This window comes from Hordeum vulgare, chromosome 4H (assembly GCF_904849725.1).
Source record: "Hordeum vulgare subsp. vulgare chromosome 4H, MorexV3_pseudomolecules_assembly, whole genome shotgun sequence".
NCBI classification, from domain to species: domain Eukaryota; kingdom Viridiplantae; phylum Streptophyta; class Magnoliopsida; order Poales; family Poaceae; genus Hordeum; species Hordeum vulgare.
Window position 1 is genome coordinate 314,586,207 of NC_058521.1, and position 19,880 is coordinate 314,606,086.

General features: G+C 44.3%; 1 pseudogene; it reads right to left on the reverse strand.

Annotated features, from left to right (window-relative positions):
* Positions 1–346: 346 nt before the first annotated feature.
* LOC123450487 lies at positions 347–16,086 on the reverse strand (annotated as a pseudogene).
* Between the last annotated feature and the right edge of the window lie 3,794 nt (positions 16,087–19,880).

Genomic DNA, 19,880 nt, shown 5'->3' on the forward strand with positions numbered 1-19,880 from the left:
GGCCTCACGGGCCTCAAGTACCTCCTCCTGCATGCGACGCTCCTCGACTAGCTTGGCCTGCTCCCCTTGGAGAGCTTGCAGGCGTGCCTCCACTTCTTTGCAGCGCTTGGCACACGCCTTGGCTTCCTTCAGGGCCTCCTCACGAGAAGAGCAGGCGGCCTTGGCCTCCCTCTCGCCCTTCCCCATCTCGACTGCGACATTGCCCAGGGCACTGAAGGCCGCGTTCAGGACACCCTAGGTGAATAACGAGGTCCTCTGGACCTCCTCGTGAAGAACCTCCAAAGTTCTCGTGGGCGGTGCCGTCGGAGAGGCAGCGACATGCGGAGTAGGGGGCTCTGAAGGCTGCCTAGAGGTCGCAGGCATTGGGGCATCGGCAGGCAGATGGCCCCCCCGGAGCATGCCCCTCAGGCAGCGACGTCACCATGGCCGCCTCATGGCGCTTTGGGGGCTCGGGGGGCGCGACGATCAAGGCCTGCGAGGTTGCGTCGCGAGCCTCCCCCTCTCCATCGGCAGGCGGCGACACGTTGGAAAGAGCTTTTGGTGCATCAGGAGTTGTCATCGACTTGACGCCCGACTTCTGCCTCCTCGCCCTCGGCGAGACGCTACCCTTGATATCAGGCAAAATAGGGAATCAGCCAAGTGCGGACAACGCACACACACAACGTGCCAAGACAAGTGACTCATTCTTTGGGGTCAATCCACCTCTTCCTCTTCATCTCCCCCGCGCCGGCACGAGCAACAGGACCCCCCACAAAGGGGGGCGAGCCTGGTGCCTCAGGTTTTCCACCGGCGGAGGCGGGATGCGCCAAGGATCACCCAGCCTCGCACTTCTGGGGGGGCGGGCATGCACGTAGACCGCGTAACACGCGGGGTCGACGCGGGCCCCGTGGAGCTCCTAATCGGGCGCGGGGAGACCCCCGCGGAGACCTCACCAGTGACATCATCATCTGCGAGCTTGCGCAGAAGGATGGCCTATGACGGGAGATGCGCGCTCGCCGGGCAGTCGTCGAAAGTCTTTTCCAAATCCCCCTCATCGGAGGTGTCGCCAGATGACACCTCTAGCAAACCAGAACCCTCGGCTGGAAGAGCCCCCGCTCATCAAAGACAGGCAGCCCGGCAAGCACGTCGGCCCGGCTGTCAAGACGGTACAGCGGATCCAGAGCCTCAGGCAGGTCACCAGGGTCGCCGCTCAGCAAGATCGCCAGGACCCTGCTTAGCTCCTCAGTGGGGAGGTCTTGGGACTAGAGCATGAGCTCGTCGTCACTAGCATGGTAATCCCACAGGGGCCTGGTGTGGGCCTGAAGGGGCGCCAGGTGTTGCGCCAAGAACTCCTTCACTATCATCCTCCCGGTCAGCCTCTTGGCACTGATGTCGCGGGAGAAGCGCTCCAGGACGGGCGCGGCCCGAGGGTCGGAATGCTTCGCCGAGCTCCACGCAGATGTGTTCTCCGGCAACCCCTTCGGCTCCTCCAGCCGAGGTTTGGCGTCCTTGAGGCTCATAAGAACCCAACGTTGCCTGAAGTTCTCCACCTTCATCCCAGCCTTCAGGAGCAGATTTCCACTCTGGGCCGCCACGAATTAGACGCATGCCGACAAGTGGGCGCCGTCATGTAGGCGCAGGCTGAAGAAGTGGCGGAAGAGGGCCACTGAAGGTTGCACATGTACGAAAGCCTCGCAGTAGAAAGCGAAGACGGGCAGGAGCAAGACTGAGTTGGGTTGGTGGTTACGGAAAGGACTCACACACCTACAAAGTCTTCAACACGTATCACAACAAGGTTGTTGAAACTGTAGATGTGCAGTTCGATGAAAATAACAGCTCACAAAGAGAGCAACTGCCTCCTGTGCCAGATAAATTACCTCCTGAAGAAGCCATCAAGCTCAAAGCTACTGAAGATATCATTCCTACTGAGGAACAACCCCTTGTTGAGGAAGTCGTACCCAATACTAAGGAAACTCAAGAAGGTGCACCTGAGGAAAATGCTACAGATCAAATTCCTCAGCCCAACCAAAGTCTTGAACCAGCTCATCCAAGGATTGCAAATGAAGTGGAACTTGACAAAATCCTCGATGACATCAATGCGCCAGGTCCTACCACTCGCTCAAAAGATTCAAATGTATTGAACTTTTGTGGGCATTCCTGTTTTGTGTCTAACATAGAACCCTCAAAATTTGGTGAAACCTTCATGGAACCTGAGTGGATTCAAGACATGCAAGATGAACTTCTTTAGTTCAAGCTAAATGTTGCATGGGACTCGTCAAAAGACCAGATCCTCGCAAGCACAATATCATCGGCACCAAGTGGATCTACCGAAACAAGCAAGATGAGGATGGTCAGGTTGTGAGGAACAAGGCACGGCTTGTAGCCCAAGGCTACACACAGGTTGAAAGAATTGACTTTGATGAAACTTTTGCACCTGTTGCTAGACTTGAAGCTATTCGAATATTACTTGCTTATGCTAATCATCATAATATTATTCTATAGCAAATGGATGTGAAAAATGCATTCCTAAATGGTAAGCTTGAGGAAGAAGTATATGTTGCTCAGCCCCCAGGTTTTGAAGACCCGAAGCATCCTGAAAAAGTCTTCAGACTCAAAAAGGCACTCTATGGCCTCAAGCAAGCCCCTCGGGCATGGTATGATACATTGAAGGAATTCCTCATGAAGAAAAGCTTCAAACCCGGTTCACTTGATCGTACTCTTTTCAAAAATCCTATGACAATGAACTATTTGTGTGCCAGATATATGTTGACAACATTATTTTTGGTTGTACTGATAAACATTAGAATGATGAATTTGCCTACATGATGGGTGAAGAATATCAAATGTCTATGATGCGGAAGCTAAAATTCTTCTCAGGTCTGCAAATTCGTCAACAACGCAATGGCATATTCATATCTCAGGAGAAATTCCTCGAGGATGTTCTGAGGAAATTCGGCGTGAATGAATGCAAAGGCGTCAAGATTCCTATGCCTAACAACGGCCACCTGTGCAGTGATGAAAATGGTAAAGATTTTGATCAGCAGGTATACCGTCTATGATTGGCTCTTTATTGTACCTGTGTGCAGCTAGGCCAGATATTCTGCTTACTGTTTGCATGTGTGCTCGTTTTCAAGCAAAATCGAAGGAATCAAGCCATAAGGACGTGAAACATATTCTTCGATATCTAGCTCACACTCCAACACTAGGATTATGGTACCCCAAGGGCTCAAATATTCACCCTGTTGGATATTCTAATTCTGATTATGCCGGTGACCATGTGAACCGCAAGTCAACATCAGGCACATGTCATTCCCTTAGAAGATCATTAGTATGTTGGTCCTCAAAGAAACAGAACTGTGTATCACTCTCCCCTACCGAAGCTGAGCAAACCCTCACAGACTACGACATCCACATGAAGAATGTGCCCCTCTACTGCGACAATGAGAGTGCAATCAAGATCGCCTACAATCCAGTACAACACTCCAAGACCAAGCACATCCAGATTCGTCATCATTTTCTTTGTGACCATGCCCTCAAGGGCAATATCATCATCGACCATGTGAAGTTTGATGATCAACTAGTAGATATCTTCACAAAGCCCATGGATGAGAGAAGGTTTTGCAAGTTGCGGTGTGAGCTAAATATTCTAGAATCTTCAGTGTCTTGTAAACATGCACACATCTTGACACTTATGCAAAATTGATGGCTTAGATGTGCAACACATAAAGTAACGATTTTCTTCAATCAAAGAAGAATATCATTATAAGTGTGAAGAAATCGATGAAGAATTTGGTTCTCAAGGCCCTACGACAATTGTACGCGGCGCCTGAAATCATCATTCTTATACAGTGGGTCACGCCACCACCCAACTTCGAAATTCTTCAAGTTGCAAATTCTTCAATCTGAGACTTTGTCACAATAACCTCAAAATTTTCAAAGTCGTCAAAATTTTCAAATTCTTCAAAACTTTTTGTGATGATCTTCATATATATATATTATAATGAGCTTTCAATGTCCTCAACATCATTCACTTATTGCTCAGTATTCAATTTGGAATTTCTTCTAAGTGAATGTGATCGGACCCGACTCCCCTCTATGCTAAGCTCAACCCAGTCTATTCTCAATTCTTCATATGCGTTCTGTTTGACACTTGTTCATAATCCTCACTGAGTCCTTGTTAGCTGAGGACTTTGCAACGAAATCCTCAAAATTCAAAATTTAGTTTTAACATTACCACACTAACCGCACCCACTACTCACGTTCGGATAACCACGATCTCCACCGCTTCGATCGTGGGTAGCACGTGTCACGCGGAGACGAAGGGGCAAGGGCAGTTCGATCCGAAAGTTTCGGCCTAGACCGTTTTTCACCTGAGCTATAAATAGCCCCTTACCCCCCATCAATCAAAACTCTTCTCTTCCCCTCGACTTCTCCGCTTGAGCTCAAACACTAGCGCCGCCGCTAGCATCTTCCTCGCATGTGAGGAAAAGATTCACTGCCTCGCCCTCGCCGTTGCCGGACTCACGCCGACTACGGAACATCTTCCTCTGTCGTCGCCGTAGTTGTCTTCAGTCGCCAAGTTATGGCACTGAAGATCTGGAGATTCTGGACCAAAGAACTTCTTCTTTTACTGCTTCAGTTCATCATGTTCTTCACACAGGGTAAATAAAATACTATTTTACTGCCCTTGATGCTCTCTTTATTCTCTTTACATTCATGAAATCAATTTTTCCTCAGAAATTCTCTCAACTGTGCACACCCATGTCTAGAACACTTGAGGAATTTCACTAAGTCACTAAATTATTCACGAGATTCCTCAATTGTTTAAATTTTTAAATCTACACAACTCTGGAACCCAAGATCTGAATGCTTAGTCAAATTCCTCAACTCACTGGTCAAATTCCTCAACTTTAGTAATTTTTCAATTTCCTCAATTCCTCAACACGTACAAAATGTCAGCTGATGAATCACTAGGTTCTCATCAACTTAACTCATTTGCAGCATTTCTAGAAGAAACATTACCTATGTCTTCAGAATCATCAAGAATTCAAATTTCTTAGCAAAAACCTCAGCTGAAGAAAATGGAGGAAGACCGGAAACAGAAAGGTGGCAAAAAGCTGGAACAGAACACTGCCTTTGAGATCCATGAGGAGATCTATGCTGAGTACTGCACGCCAGATGAAGAAATCTATGGCAAAGAAACTATGGCTAAACGCAAGATAAGACTTCAGAAGATTAAATGTAGACGGATGAAAGAGTGGAAGGAATACAGATATGTAACTCCAAAATATGCGAAGAAGTTTGCCCTCAAACCTCCATGCAAAAGGTTGCCATAAGGAGATCAATAAGCAGCATATCCCTCAATTGTAGCCACTACTGAGGATTATCCTGAAGAAAAAGACAAGTATTTGTCTAAGCTACACAAAAAGGTTAAAGTCGATGTCACAAAATTCAATGAGGACTCTGCTGATGTATCTACTTCTGCCACTTCTTCTGCTGCTGAGGCTTCTGCTACAGAAAAACCTTAGAAGCAGGCTCTGTTGAAGAAACCAAAAGCCTCAACAGTAGTTTCAAAAGAGCAATTTCCTCAGAAAGTTGCAATATCTGCAAAGTCTTCACCTCCTCTGTAGAAACAGCTCAGTAAGCTTCAATCAGAAAACACAAGTTCCTCTGTGCCATCTACCTCAGGCTCAGCCTCAAAATCTTCACCGAGTCTGTTGAAGACTAAGATGACTATTGGTAGAGGTACCAGACCAAGTCCAAGCAAGGTCGTCAACATTTCTTCTGCATCAGAAGGAAGGGAAGAATATGATGATGAAACACTTCAAGCCATCATCAGAAACAAGCAAGAAAGAGTTGCACAAGCCACTGGTAGCTCCATTCCCTCGCACTGGATCCGAAGATACTCCTAAACTTCATAGATCTCTTGTATGAGGATCCAAACACTCCAATTGATGATTTGAAGCTTCCTCCCGGAGTAAGCCATATGGTTTCCACATTCATCAATGAAGAAAAATGGAAGGATCGGTAAGCCAAACAAGCCAGGCTTGCGAAAGTTAAAAAGGATAAATTCCTGAAGTAGAACCTCCTCAACCTGACGCCCGAGAAACTTATTTCTACTCAGGCAGAACTGAAAACCCTCACGAATAGGTACACTAGTCTTCATGCTGATCATAAGGGGGTCAAAGTGCAATTCGTCAATGCCGCAACTGCTGCAATTGATGAATACAATAGCAGAATTGTCGCCCCAAAGGAGCACACAAACCCTCAGCCAAGCTATACTGTGCAACTGACTGAGGATGATGAAAATGAAGAACCAGCTGCTGAAGAAATTCCTCAAAATGTTTCAGCTAAAGAATCTGCCAGGCCAGACACTGATAGAGCAGTGCCTCATGAATTTGCACCTCCACCTAAGTATTCAAAAGTGAATAAAGTGACTACTCCTTCAGCAACAGAAGTCAAGAAAACCAAAGCTGCTAAAAAGAAGCTAAGAAGAGAAAAGCTTCAATCACTTCAGAGTCTTCAGAGGCAAAACGCCTGAAGACTATGCCTTCAGAGTCTTCATCAGCCCTAGTGGATGCTACTCCCCTTAATGTAGCACCATCTTATATGATTGTTCCATTCAATGAAGAATACGTAATTCCAGAAGAGGATGAAGAAATGGAAGACAATCGCTCTGGTGCATCAACACCGATAGATGAGGAAATACAAGCAGATGATATTCCTCCAGTCACAACACCTCCAACGATTACTGAAGAAAAGGAGGGTGATGAAGAAATTGATGCAGCACAGCTGTTATCCTTGATTAGTTATGGGAAGAGGCTCACCCAAACTCATCAAGAACAGATCCAATTCCTCCAACGCCTGCTGCCATGAAGATTCTGACTGACTCTAATGAAAAGAGCTCACATGAGGAATCAGCACAAGACCGAGAATCAGCTGCATCAGCTGAAGAAAATGCAGCACTAAAAACTGCAACTTCTTACTCGGATCAACAAATTCCTCAAGCTGAAGAAAATGCTCCTGCCCAAAACACCGAAACTGCAATTGTGATGGCTACAACTCCTCAAGAGCATAATCTTCAACCAAAGTCTCATCAGCCCTTCTCCAAGAGTCTGAAGTTTTAGAAGGAAGCATTCTATGATGAACATCATTACTTCACATGAGAAAATCCCTATGATAGGATTAGCATCAGGCACAGAAAGTTCTAGACCAGAACTCAACTCAACTACCATGCTTCTATGCTCTGTGGAAGAAAGAAGATATTTCATCACACTCACATTCCTCACTGTGACATGGAGGAAATACCTTGCTTCACCCCAGTCCTGAATGTTCTTCACGAAGCAGGGCTACTGCCATTCTGTACAGATATCGATGACTGGAATACTGACATAATTCTTCAATTGTATGCCACACTACATATCTCAGGAGACCCCAAAGACGTCAACACGTGGGTCTTGGGCTGGATGACTCAGCACACTCATTATAAAGCTCTAGCCACAGAATTGCTTCGAACTCTTCCAATATCAATTCCTTCAAAAATGTAGTCGGAATGTATGATGAAAGAGAACTGTCAAACAAGCTCATGGAAGTCCTCATGAAGCCTTTGGCTCAGGGCCAACCTCCAAGGACTAGATTCCTGGTGAAGGATCTGAACTATTAGCCTAGAATTGTCTATAGGATCTTGCCATATTCCTTCGCACCTGTCAAAAGGCATGACAATGAAGAAGATGTTGTAGGCATCATGAAGAATATCATGCTCAATGTCATTCATGGCATCCCTATGAATCTTCATGATTTCTTCTTGTGGACTTTGGCTGACAATGCTTTCTCACCATTTGAGCTGAAGATTTATGTGCCATGGATCATGAGATTCATCAGGAACAGATCCGCCATCAACTACCAAGCTGACTTCCAGAACCATCTTGGCTATCTGCCACCTATCAAAGTCATCAAGAAATAATTTGAACCAGTTCAAGGCAAAGGCAAGCCTGTGATTGATGAAGGAAATCGGTCCCTAGATGGTCAATTTCGCAAGGCTGACTCTTATTCCTCATATGACGACACTGCCACTCAAGACCCTTCAAGCCCAACTGTCCCAAGGGCGATGACTTACAGAGAGCTTCTCCTCAATCTTCACTAGAAAGTCGATCATAATCACAAGTGGGTGAAATGCCAGTTTGGCGCCATTGTGAAACCCTCAATGAGACTCAAAATGCAGTGAAGAAAAATCACTATTATCTTCATGAGCTATTTGATCGCACTTGGGCCACATTGGCTCACCTGAAGACTCGTGAGGAACTTGAAGAAATGGAATTTACTCAGGACTTTGAATGGTCGTGGCCTCCAAAGAAGAAAATCAAGCCTATTCCAGTTCCTGACTTGGATGACAGTTCATTTTCTTCATTTCGCACTGCAGAATCAGATGAACAACTAGAGGATACTGCAACTGGTCCAAGAAAGAAGCCTGCCTCCAAGGATGCTCATGCCTCTACATCAACAGAAAAGTGAAATTCTTCAAGGGATTTAGTCCTCAGTTTTGTCCCTTTTCGTCACTTGAGGACAAAGGGGGGTCTGAGAGTTAGTCTTCAAGCGGGATTTATTATGAGCTTATATATTTTATTAAGTTACAAACTCTTAGTTCTTCTGAACTTTTTTTATGTAATAAGTTGTAACTTAAGCCCGATGGTGTTCTGACTCTTTCGAACATTTTTCCTCGCATGCTTATTCCTCAAAGTTTACTAACGTAGGCATGCTGAAATTCGTCAGACACCATTTTTCATCATGCATTTCTATTTCCTCATACTATATGTTAAATAAATGCATAATTTGCAAGATACAGGGAGAGATCTCCATGATATAAATCATCAATGTGCATCTGTTGTACAAAACTAATTCCTCAAAATATGCACATCTTCAGGGGGTATTTTCTCTGTATCTTGATTTCAAATTCCTCAAATTGTGTACTTACATTCCATACTATTATACCCTTTGAAAACTTATCCTAATTGTCATCAACCACCAAAAAGGGGGAGATTGTAAGTGCATCTAGTGCCCCTTAGTGATTTTGGCGGTTTGAAGACTTATAGGTCAACAGACTGGCATGTTTGTGAGTGTACACATGCTCTATAAGTCGCTGAGGAGTTTGAGTTAACCGATGAATATCGAACCCTAAAAATGTATGTCTTCGGCTGAATACTTTGGCGTTCTCTTGAATACTTTGATCGCAAAGAAATTGTGATGAAATTGATATTCCTCATGAAGATATTGAAGATGAGTAATTCGGTGTATCCTAAGGAAAAGACTCTGATGACTTTGAATCGTGAAGATTTACTCTTTCTGTTTCATTCTCTTTACTCTTGAGTCATAGGAACATCGTATTGTTAAAGGGGGTCGAGGTAAAACTATGAAATGATTTTCCTGATGATGCTCAACCCAAGCCTAAATCTACCAAAGTCTCGAAGTGAGGAATATGAGAGACATGAGGACTTTCAAAGTTGAAAAGTTCCGACCGTTGTCGTGCCACGTGCCACCTCACTGATCTTATCCACCCAACGGTCATACTATTAAAGGCCATTTATGTCAAATCAGGAGGACATGACTACCTTTGATATTATCACAATCATTGCACATGCGTATTTATTTCAGATGATTTCTGATAAAAGTGATGCAATAATTTATTTATGTTATCCGGAACAAAAATACATCACATGTTTTTATTTTATGTCTAATTGCAGAATGGCCGAACACTTGTATGAACCACGTGTGATGACAAGGGAAGAGGAAATGGTTGGGTGTTATTCAAGAGGTCCTCTGATTTCAAAGGAAATAATTAGTTGTTGTTCAAGAAGTTTTCTCACGTCACTTTTAGCCCAAGAGAAGATAGAGTCCAAGTCTTTAACATTCTGTACTCAGATTCGGACTACACATACATACATGTACCAAAACGCCTTCAACTTTATCATACGGACTCCGAATTGCTTGATTCTTTCTGGGCTACAAAGTACATTTTATGTGCTTTCCAGACCAGTTGGAATCCCCTTCAAATTCGTCAAGGGCGTGGAGATATAGACCAAACAATATGACGTTGCACCAGAATCCGAGTCAAACAACAAGTCCAAAGGTGTTGCATCACCTCCACTTGGGCCCATAGGCCTTGCACGACCTAGGGTTAGTTTTAGGCAGCCTTGGGGCGTCCTCCCACTTCCTTGGCTGCCACCCCTTGCTCCTATATAAGTAGATCAACCTAGTAGCTTTTTTCTTGGGATTTGTTTAGTTAAAAGTTAGCCATTGCAACTTCGTGTACTTCGTTTGTGTCCAATGACCAGACTAAGACCACTTTTAGATCCTCACCCTTATCAATAATTCATCTACATTCGCAATATTCAGATTGCAATATCATATTATTGCTTGTTCTTCGATTGCTTGCAGGAATTGTTCTTTGATTGCTTTAGCGATTGCTAAGGCACAACGTCGTGCACGTTTGTAGTCGGATCGTCAGTCGTCTCCACCAAATCGATAGTCACCATCTCACCGAAATATCGGGACACCCTCCCTGCTATCAAGTGCTCTATCAAGTGGTATCAGTTTTCAGGTTGCTTGGTGAGAATTTCCATTTATCCCTAGATTAGATTTATTTTTCTTACCTATTACCTAAGAAAAACCTACAAAAAAGATTTAGATCTAGTCATCCTTTGTCCAAGCCAGTCTAAGCCTTTGCAATTTTCTTTTTGGTGTTTGCATAGTTGAATTATCGGTTGCATTGTCGTGTCAAGCTATTGGTCTTAGAGTCAAGTCTTTTAGAGTTTCGAGTTCTATTCACAAGTTCTCAGATCACCGCCGCACCATCTTCATCGTTGCTGCCATATACCACCACCACGCCGTTGTCTTCCCTTCCGTTGTCTCCCACCACCATCCATCAATATTCACCACATGCTCCAATTGTTCATTGTGATTATCATACTTAGGTCATTCGCATGTGTGCTTGATCCAATCTGCATCTTAATTGGTTGTTCGAGAAAAGAGAAAAAAAAGTGAGAGCAAAAAAAGAGAAAAAAGTAAAAAAAAAGTGAGAGAGAAAAAAAAGAGAGAAGAGAAAAAATACTAATTTCGGATATATCTAGAGTCAATCCCACATGTGAATTCGGATTGGAAACTCTTTTATGCACTGTTTAGTAAAACTGGTGTATCTTCCTCATACGAAGTCCGTTTTGGGTCCACGAATACTCCAATTCAAGCTATTAACGAGCAGCATCTGAATAGTTCATCAAGCTAGTTCATTATTGTCACCTCCAAATCGGCTTCTAAATAGGACTTTTTGCCCTCCGAACGTGAGGAACACAGTTTGTCAATATTTTTCAGGTCTGTTCCCGAATGTTTTGAGTCCTCACACGATCCCGGATTTGAGTGATTTTTTTTTTGCATTCGAAAGCTTGAGTCAGTAGCATTCCTGAGAAAACATATCAGAAATTTGACATCATAATTTCAAGAGGGAAGTTGTAGAGATAATTTTGGTTTATCCTGCTTGGGGGTCATTTATCATCACTATCTTTACTGTCATTGTGATCTTCACTTATATCTTCCTATCCAGAGCTACTTCATATCATCCGTTTCTGCGACTTGTGCTTTGACGTGAGTCCGTTAGTGTTCTAGGCTCACGTCTCTAGTACGGTCTAGCCTACGACCAGCACAGTACCGTCGTTGAGCGTTTATTCAACATGGCATCTCTGAATTGATTATTGCTAATCTTTTGCTACCATATATAATAAGCCTTCCAAGCACCACATACATCTACATCGTGTGTTTGACGCCACCTAGCAATCGCTATATCCAAGCTTTAAGAGTTTTGACTACACCGGTTGCCGATCACCACCTGCTGCTGGGTAAGAATTGGTAAGAATTTGAGATTGGCTTGACGGATTTGTGACACACCACCAGCACTTTCCAGTAGTTCATAGGAACAATATTTTTGGATTTTTTCTACTAATCATGACAGGATCCAGAGTTGTCAATCGATGGGTTCTTCGATCGTGCGAGAGATGCTACCAAAACAACCATTACGAGAGGTGCATAGAGATCCAAATCCGCATGATCAGGTTAATGTTTTTATACCATCATTTAATGGTCGTTTTAGACCTGCTTTATATATTGAATGGGAATTTAAAATAAATGATATATTTGCTTCCCATGATTTTGCTGAATATAAGAAAGTTAAGGTAGTGGTTGGTTCTTTCACCGGTTATTCTTCAGTTTGGTGGAGTGCATATTGTCGGTTACATCCTAATTACATACCTACTACTTGGGATGATTTGAAACTTGCCATGAGACATACATTCGTTCCTGCTTATTATACTCGTGACATGATTAAGAAGGTACAACATTTAAAACAAGGTAGTGACACCGTAACTAAATATTATGATGATTTACAAACAACCTTGTTGCATTCCTCATTAGTAGAAAGTGAAGAAGATTTAATGAATAGATTTTGGGGAGGATTAAACCATGATATTCGGGAGATACTAATTCATGAAAAGTGTTATCCTATGGATCGTTTGTTTCATCTTGCTTGCAAAGCTGAACAGGAAATAAAACGACATGTTGCCCACAAGGAGAAAGAGTGCAAGGTGCTTATTCCAAGAGTTGATATGGTTGTTCCTTCAACTACTGGGTGTATGATGAAAACCACATCAATTGTTGTGAGGGCTATATCACCTTCACCATGTGACACGTTACCATCGAGAGTGGCTACATCATCTGAGTTGATCATAAGAGGTAATGACAAAGGTACTTATCTTCCACCTCCACATGAGTATGATGAATGCCTTGTCAATTACAACGTAACATGTGATGAGCTACCCATTACTTTGGTCACACAACCTATTTTGGAGGACTATGTTCATGATTTGACTTTGCCATGTCATCAACTAAGTATAGTATGAACAATGTTGAGTGAACCGATTGAATTAACTGTTGATGAAAAAGAACCATTTGAATCAGAGAATTAATCAAATTTGCATCAAATATTTTTCAAAATAATTGTGCCAATGTTTAATCATTTTAATATGACCTCTAATCTTGGTGATGATTCTATGTCAAATGACTTGTTGCATGTTCGTTTATTTAAGCATGTTGTAGCATGTAAATTTGAAGCAATGAAAGTGTATTCACCAATGTTAGGATGGTTTAATGATGAACATTGTCAATCTTTTGATATGAATAAGGACTTCACTCATATGTGCAAGCTGAGTTGAAATATTTTCATTATTTCTACTTCTTGTGATAATATTTTGGCTTTATATTTCATAACATATGAAAGTTACTCATGTATACATGTGTCATATGTGCAAATACTAAGAGAAGTAAAAATGGATGACATATACATATACAACATGTACACCTTGACTCTTTTGTTAGCCAAATTTCAAATTAAGCAACGATGAGGACGGCTTTATTTTCAAAAACGGGAGGATGACGAGGACATGACTACCTTCGATATTATCACAATCATTGCATATGCGTATTTATTTAAGGTGATTTCTGATAAAAGTAATGCGATAATTTATTTATGTTATCCGGACCAAAAATACTTCACATGTTTCTATTTTATGCCTAAATGCGGAATGGCCGAACACTTGTATTGACCACGTGTGATGACAAGGGAAGAGGAAATGGTTGGGTGCTATTCCAGAGGTCCTCTCATGTCAAAGGAAATAATTAGTAGTTGTTCAAGAAGTTTTCTCACGTCACTTTTAGCCCAAGAGAAGATAGAGTCCAAGTCTTTCACGTTCTGGACTAAGTTTTGGCCTACACAGACATACCTGTACCAAAATGCCTTCAACTCTTTCATCCGGACTCTGAATTGTGTGATTCGTTTTGGGCTGCAAATTAGATTTTAAGTGCTTTCCAGCCCAATTGGAATCACCTTCAGATTCGTCCGGGGCGTGGAGATATCGACCAAACAATATGACCTTGCACCAGAATCCGAGTCAAACAACAACTCCAAAGGTGTTGCATCACCTTCACCTGGGCCCATAGGCCTTGTACGACCTAGGGTTAGTTTCAGGCTGCCTTGGGGCGTCCTCCCACCTCCTTGGCTGCCACCCCTTGCTCCTATATAAGTAGATCAACGTAGTAGCTTTTTTGCTTGGGATTTGTTTAGTTAAAAGTTTGCCATTACAACTTCGTGTACTTCATTTGTGTGCAACGACTAGACTAAGACTTCTTTCGGATCCACACCCTTATCAATACTTCATCTATATTCGCAATATTCAGATTGCAGTATCATATTCTTGCTTGTTCTTCGATTGCTTGCAGAAATAGACCTTCGTGGACAAGTTGATCGTGCTCTGGCGTGGTCAATAACCTCTCGGAGATTGGTTTAGCGATTGCTAAGGCACAACGTTGTGCACGTTTGTAGTCGGGTCGTCAAAGTCGTCTCCACCAAATCGATAGTCACCATCTCACCGAAAGATCGGGACACCCTCCCCGCTATCAAGTACTCTATCAGGTGTTGCCCTCTGCATCAGCTCTGGGCCATCGTTCGCCTTCTTCGACGACATCCGCCATGCCACTGCAACGGTTGCGGATGTGCAGCTCCTTCGGCAACGCCTCGCTGAGGGCGACTTGTCGGCGTCGTGGCACCTGGACGACGGGTTACTCCTCCATGGCTGGCGCCTTTCTAGATATGTCGGCCCCTATACCAGATCTACTGGATTTGAGAAAAGGCCGGCCTCCACCTCCTCCCTCTCTAGATATGTCAGCCCCTATACCAGATCCGACGAGCAACGACAACATGGTGACCTCTCCCCTTATCAAGCTCTTGTGATGACCCCCTCCTCCGTGCTAGCAGATCCGGGCGACGCAGCCGTGGAACTCGCTAGTTCATGGTGACCAGTTTCTTTGCTGCAGGCAAGCAATACGCGACCATGCCTGCATATCAGTGTACGGTGACTGCCGGTTGAATACCGAAAAACCGAGGGGTGTTTTTGCAAAAAAGCCGGTGACGTACGGCAGAAGCGTTGCGCGCTTTATTAAGACTGATTTGGGTCAAAAGCGGACACAAAGCGAACCTTTTTGTGCTCTCTTCATCCGCGTATGTCCAGTCCATGCGAGGTATGATCTACCTATCATAGACCAACTTCTCTCTCCTACCTTTTCTCTTTAGTTCCCATCCCATCCATCAACGAACCAACTCGTCGACGATGGGTGCGGCGACGATGTTCCCCTGGCCGCAGGCCTTGCATGACGGAGCCGCCGCAACTGCATTGGATGTCGTGTCGTCAGCATTGTCACCCGTTGGGGTCTCGAAGCAGCAATACTGCGCGTCGTCGGCTTCTCCCTCGATAGCAACGGCGACGACGCAAGGTGGCTATAGCAGCTGGTTCAGCGACGGCCTCGTGGCTCTTGGCGACGCAGAGCCACGCTTGCCCCTCTACGGTCATGTGCCGGAGCCTCTCCTCCAGTTCACTGTTGCGGTAGCGCGCGCTCCAGTTCAACCTCTATGGCATGTAGGCGCCCCGCCGCGGCGCGCTCCACAGTAGCCAACACCGCCCTGGCTCGCCTCCTCGAGCCCCGCACGGATTCTCTATGTCTGCACAACAAACATAGACAAGGAAGTGAGATACCATTCTTGAGCAAACCAATTGATACCCGATTCCAATCGTGTAGAAACGAGGGGAAGGGGCATACCTCGAGCCGTATGACCGCGTCCATCTCCACGCCCTGGTTGTACAGGAGCGTGTTGAGGCCGGTGGCATTGGCCATCCTCGCACTGGTGGACACCGCGTCGGAGCAGACGTCCCTGCTCTGTGCGTTGCAAGGCGGCACAAGGCCGTGCATCGTCGCCACCTGCTACAGAACGAGGCGCTGGCAGGCCAGGTCGGCGAGCCCTGCGGGCTCGTCTCCATCCATCATGCACGCCCACTTCCTGTCCTCCTTCAGCTACGTCAAGTTCGCCGTCGTTGGCGACGTCTTCAGCTACCTCAGGGTAACCTGTGGCTGGCCACGCTGCTGCTGCTGCGGTGCACGGCGAGGCAAGTTGCTGCGGGGCGGGGCGAGGTGCTGGGGGACGGGGCGGAGAGTGCTTTTGCGACGGCGAGCCAAGCTCATGGGGGCGGGGCGAGGCAATATCGAAGGTTGCTCAGTAGGTGTTCGATCGAATGTCTACGCGGACTTGTACAAAATCTGGGTGCCTCCCGTTGGGCGCATAGGCCGACCTAAACGAAAAAGCGAACACGGACGAGCGAACGGACGACCCAAATACACAAAAAAGAGAAAAAGGTTTGTATCCATTTGGGTCACCCGATTGGAGTTTCTCTTACAATGTCGTGGGGTTGAATCTGGATAGTGGCAGGGCAGGGACACGGGCGCGGGTCTAGGGTTTGGAAGGAGAGAGGGGTGAGGCGCGAGGAAGAGAAGAAGGGACGCGCGATTGAGGGAGAAGGCAGCGGCTAGGTAGCGAACACCTTTTATACCCCTGCTAGTTGAATCCCGGTGCATTGCCACGGAATAACAAAATACAGGTATGAAACGGTTGCTTTAATTGAGAAATGATTACCGAACATATGTCATGATTCTTTCTCATGTCCCTTTTCCTCGGTTATACTTGTCTCCATAATCATTCACTCCTTGAAAGAAAATAGTCGACCTCATCCCTTCTAACATCCATCTTCATTCTCATCATCGTGTGAGCGTTTTTTTCAAAATGTATATTTCTATAGAATTTTTGTTGTCTTAATATTTTTTTAGGTTCCTGATTTAGAATTGGTGTGGTGAACATTCTTTTAAGTATTTTATTAGTAGTCTTCTTGTGCTACTTAGAGAAAGAGGTGCAAGGTTTTTTTATGTGACATAAAAGGCATATTATGAAGAGGTTGACTCATGTGTACAACACATAGCCATTCATAATGTTGTTCACCCCATAAGTGGAAAATACACATAAAAACCCAGCACACATGACATTCTTGCATATCGCATTTCATGAACTACACATTGACTTGGCTAAAAAGACATGGACATAAATTATGAAGCCACCTCCCCCTTATCATATCTAGAGCATCAAACACTCATGAAGCATGGTTCCTCCTACCACACAAATGAAATCTGAAAGCCCATCCAACCTACCTAAAGTCAGACCGAGGGATATGAGGGAAAACCTTCTTCGGCCACCCTTGAAAAATACAAAAGAATAACTGAAACATTAGAGTACAGCCTATCTAAAATCAAAGTGCAAAAACCTCCAAAAGGGAAATAAAAAAATCCAACTTTGCCATCTTGAACACCAAAAGTGTAAAAATGATATAGTGACACAAAATTGGTAGCAATACAATTGGATGGCTGAAACTCATGTGTCAGAGGTCCTAAAAGTTATAAGACTTGTATTAAGGAAATAAGAAAATTCAGTAATGTAGTTAAAGCACTAAAATGGATTTAAAATATGACTATGGATGGATTAAAGAACCAAATGGCTAGCTGGTAGGGAGAAATTCCATATGCACTATATTTTTTAAGCTGAGTTCTAGGTGCATTATTAGGTATTCAAAAGAGCCTAAATATACAAGCAGATTTAAGAAAACTAATTTAGATCATCAATAAGCTTATAATTCTGAGGGTTACAATAGAGTCGGAACATTTCGTGGAACATGGAGAAGGTATACACATACTTGTGTGCAGCGCGTCCAAAAACTTCCAAGTTCGCATTTGTTTTGAACATGAGATGCTACTAAATATAACAAAGCTTTCAGGATAAGAAATTCATCTGCCTATGAGGAGTTGTTCTAGGCCAATATAGGTAAAGAAGAATAAGAAATTTCCATCAAGAGTTGTTCTAGGCCAGCATGATCTGTACACTGTTAAATGAAGAATTGACATCTTGAGACAACAACTCCACGCATTTATCACAAGATTGCAAGGCCACAGGAATAAACAAAAAATGAAAAAGCATCAACACTTGAGGGCCAATATCCTTTCATTATATTATGAACACCAGTATTAACAAATTCTCATTCTATGAATAGAGTGTAAACAACTGACACCATTTAATTAGTCAGATCCAGTACAAATCAGGTTTTGCTTCGACGCTCCACAATTTCCTTGCCAAAAACATACTTGTTCTAGAAGAAACCAAATTGCTAGAAATTTATTTATCAAAGCATAATATATTTTTTTCAAATTAGCAAAGCATAATATAATTGAAAGAAGTTGCAATACTTGATATCTTATCGCTAATTTCTCCTAACTACCATATCACTTCTCTCTTACTTCAGTTTTACAAATAACTTGCTGAACATAACATGCTTCTACAAAATATAAAGGCTCTAGTTAATATATAATACATTATACATTATTAATCTTCAAAAGATATTGCAAATTTTAGAGCAACAATGACGACTCTGCATGCACATTCCACAAACCTTTTTATATTGGATCAAGTATTTAAAATGAAAGTAGACCTTCGTAATGTTTGTGGCTGCTCAATAATTGTCGAGGAAATGTACTTGTCGGCAGAGTAAAAACAATTGACGGGCTGAGAACCTACCACAGGCAACAAACAATTGATTAACCAAGATATTAGAACAACGCACTAGTGAAGCCATGCATGGGCAGATCATGATAGCGCCAATAGAGAAGACGGCGTTACAAAGGACCCTTGCGGGCGCATGGATTCTGCGCTGGCATTGCCGCGTGTGCCGTAGCCAACATTGGTCTCACCTTCATCACCGTCGGCGTGCTTGAGGGCTGCGAGGTCACCGATGCCACCCTCTCCTCTCGCTCCCGCGCGGGACCCCTAGGACGCTGATCTTGTTGATGGCCGGCTGGGACGACGTCCATGGATAGGCGAGATCGGGTCGGTTTCGTGATACTGGGCACCACCGCGTTCTCTGCCAGGAATGGCGTCTTCGGTGGCGGGTTCGTCGTCGTGTTCCCCATTGGGGGCGGCTTGAGAAGACATCATCGCAGTAGGATGCGGCTGCTCCCACTGCGGGCACCGGCGACCCCAACCGTTATGGAAAGGCGAGGTGATACGCGGGCGACGGTGAAGGGCGGGCCTGTCAAGAACTAGCTACACTGATAGCCGCACATGAACGCTTAAAACGCTGAAGAACACACGAAATTCAGAGAATTGGAGCTAAAGATTTCATTTCACAGAAGGGGAAAGTAATGTAGCTCTCCACCGGTGGCTAGGGTTCAACCCAATACATAATCAGCATAAAGCAAACGAGAGGAAATACATGGCTTTATAGCCAGCTCATAGATGGACGCGCGAGATGGACGCGAGGAGAGGGACGCGCGACTGACGATGAGGGTATTGTCGGAATTTCAACAGTAGCTCCAGCCTTTCCTAGTCGTTGGATGCGAGATGAACCGCTGAGGTTGAATCCGACACACCGCCACAGTACACGTATCACTTTTTTAGTTCGACAGCCCGACAATACCCCCTGATTGAGAATGAGCTTGTCCTCAAGCTTGAAATGCAGGGAACACTTTCTGAATGAAGGCTGCATCTTCCCAAGTAGCATTCTCTGTCGGCATATTGACCCATTTCACCATCCAACGCACCACAGGGATGCAGACATCGCCTTGGCACGGAGGGATTAACTTCCTTTCCAGCACAACTTCTGGCTCCTTTTCGATGGTTCCATATGAATTCACTAGAGGCAGCTGAGGAGATGGCACAACATGGTGGCCAATGTGTTTCTTCAATTGGCTGACATGAAATGTGTGATGTAGCTGACATCCTTCTGGAAGCAAGAACTTGTAAGCATGCTTGCCAACTCTGTCCAGCACCCTGAAAGGGCCATAGAACTTGGAATGTAACTTGAGATGTTTGTGCAGACTGAGTGAGGTGTGTCTATAAGGCTACGACTTCAAATACACCATGTCCCTCACTTGGAATTCCCTTT